Source organism: Elephantulus edwardii, unplaced genomic scaffold, assembly GCF_000299155.1.
Source record: "Elephantulus edwardii isolate Elephantulus edwardi_28Jun2011 unplaced genomic scaffold, EleEdw1.0 scaffold00004, whole genome shotgun sequence".
NCBI lineage: Eukaryota > Metazoa > Chordata > Mammalia > Macroscelidea > Macroscelididae > Elephantulus > Elephantulus edwardii.
Genome location: NW_006399754.1, coordinates 7,105,300 through 7,108,166, shown reverse-complemented (window position 1 = coordinate 7,108,166; position 2,867 = coordinate 7,105,300).

The following is a 2,867-nucleotide window of genomic DNA, read 5'->3' as shown; positions in this document are numbered from 1 at the left end:
CCAAGGAGCAGCCTGGCCTCACCCTCTCTAGGACAAACTTGTTTGTTCTCCTAGCAGTGCCTGGTATATTCAATACTCTTCTCCAGCACCACAGCTCAAAGGCATCAATTCTCTTTCTATCATCCCTAGTCATTGTCCAGCTTTTTGATGCATAGCAAGTGATTGCAAAGACCATGGCCTGTATCAGGTGCACCTTAGTCTCCAGACTGACATCATTGCTCTTCAGTACTTTGGAGAGGTCTCTCACAGAAGACTTTCCCAATGCAATTCATCTTTTTATTTCCTGGCTGCTGGTACCAAGAGTGTTGACTGTGGAGCCAAGCAAACTAAAGCCGTTAATAATCTTGATCTCTTCACTATCTTTCAGGATGCTGCCAATCAGTCTAGTGGTGAGAATCTTTGTTTTCTTTATGTTGAGCTTCAATCCATATTTGAAGCTGTAGTCCTTAACCTTCTGCAGCAAGCACTTCAGGTCCTCCTCAGTTTCAGCAAGCAAAGTTGTATTGTTTGCATAATGCAGATTGTTAATGAGTCTACCTCCGAATCAGATGCCCATTTCTTCTCATAGGGCCTAGCCTCCTGGGTAATCTGTTCCGCATATAGATTAAAAAGGTATAGAGATAGGACACATCTCTAGCATACACCCTTCACAATTTTGAACCATGCAATATTTCCTTGCTCTATTCTGATGACTGTCTCCTGGTCCAAGTATAGGTTTCACACAAACACAATCAAGTGTTCTGGGATTCCCATTCTTCTCAGAGTCAGCCACAATTTGTTGTGATATACACAGTCAAATGCCTTTGCATAGTCAATGAAACACAGATAGTCAGACAATCATGATCTACTATGTTGGAGATTAAAAAGGTTAGGAAAAATGGGGTTGTTTTCATAGTTTAAAAAGCCATTTCTAGATCTGTCTTGAAATACAATATTGTGAGTGACAGGATAATATACATACACATACAAGGAAGTCCAGTGAATGCCACCATCATTCAAATACATGCACCAACAACCAGAGCCAAATAGTAGGAAATAGAAGATTTCTACCAAGTTCAACCTATAATCTTTTTCATTCTATTAAGTTTATTTTTATTTTAGTGGGTTTATATGAAATGAGTAGTGTTGCATCACAACTAGAGGAAGACTTACCAACAACCTGTCTTATGCAGATGACACAACCTTGCTTGCTGAAGCTGAGGAGGACCTGAAGCGCTTGCTGCAGAAGGTCAAGGACTGCAGCCTTCAATATGGATTGAAGCTCAACATCAAGAAGACAATGATTCACTGGGCCGATTGGCAGCATCAAGATAGACAGACAAGAGATTGAGATCATTAATGGCTTCAACTGACTTGGCTCCACAATCAACACGCTTGGTACCAGTAGCCAGGAAATCAAAAGATGAATTGCATTGGGAGACTCTGCTGTCAGAGACTTCTCCAGAGTACTGAGAAGCAATTATGTCAATATAGAGTCAAGGTGTGCCTGATACAGGCCATGGTCTTTGCAGTTACTTGCTATGTATCAGAGAGCTGGACAATGAATAAGGTTGATAGAAGAAAAGTTGATACCTTTGAGTTGTGGTACTGGAAAAGAGTACTGAACATACCATGAATTACCAAGAGAACAAACAGATTTGTACTGGAGAGGGTGAAAGCAAGTTGCTTCTTGGGGGCAAGAATTTGGAAGCTCCGTCTTGCATACTTTGGGCGTGTGGCCAGGAGGGACCAGTTCTTGCAGAAGGACATCATGCTCAGACGTGTGGAGGGATGACAGTACAGGAGAGGAAGACCCGGGATGAGATGGATTGATACAGTGACTGGAGTCAGGGGGTAGATGTGGCAGAGGCAATGAAATTGGCTCAGGATAGGATAAGGTTCAGAGTGACTGTACAGAGGCTGCTATGAGCTGCAAGCAACTTGATGGCTCATAACAACAACATATGAAATGAGAGCAATAATTAAAACTTGTTTATTATTTAGTTAAGTTACAAACAGATTTCTCCTGGAGAGGGTTAAACTGGGCTGCTCCTTGGAGGCAGGGATTCTGAGGCTTCATCTGACATACTTTGGTCATGCTGTAAGGAGATACCGGTCCTTGGAGAAGGACATCATGCTTGGGAGAGTGGAGGGACAGCGCAGGAGGGGAAGACCCTCTAGGAGGTGGATTGATTTGGTGACTGGGGAAATGGGGTGGGTGTGTCGGAGCCAGTGAGGTTGGCACAGGACAGAGCAGAGTTTAGGGCTGTTATACATAGGGTCACTATGAGTCATTCGTAACTGACATGACGGCACATAACAACAACAACAACAACAGCATTTACATAGGCAATCCCGTTTACAAATGTACTGAGATTGTCAAGAAGCTTTTAACTGACGGTGTCATTCTCTGAAGGTAGTGACTGTAAGACAGCCCCGGATGAACCGTGGTCTTTCCAATATGCTCCCCTTGAATGTAGCACAGGTCTAATGATTTCCTTCTCATGACTAGAATACAGCACAGCAATGGCTATGTCACTTCTGAGATTAAGCTATAAAATGACTGCAGCTTCCACTCTCTCTTTCCTTGCAGCCTTTCCCTCAGTTTCTTGGACGACTTGCTCTGAGGACAGTCATGTTGGGAGGCAGCCGTGTGGGAAGTCTGCATGAGGGAGGTGGGAAGCACATTTCCTCAGGTTGCCACTAGAGGGCACTTGGAAGTGGGTCTTGAATCAACCTACGCCTAGCTTCCTGAACTACCAAAATTGAGGAAAGAATATCTTTCTCTGGACATGTTACAAGGAGGCACCAGTCCTTGGAGAGGGACATCATGCTTGGGAGGGTGAAGGGACAGCGCGAGAGAGGAAGACCCTCTATGAGGTGGATTG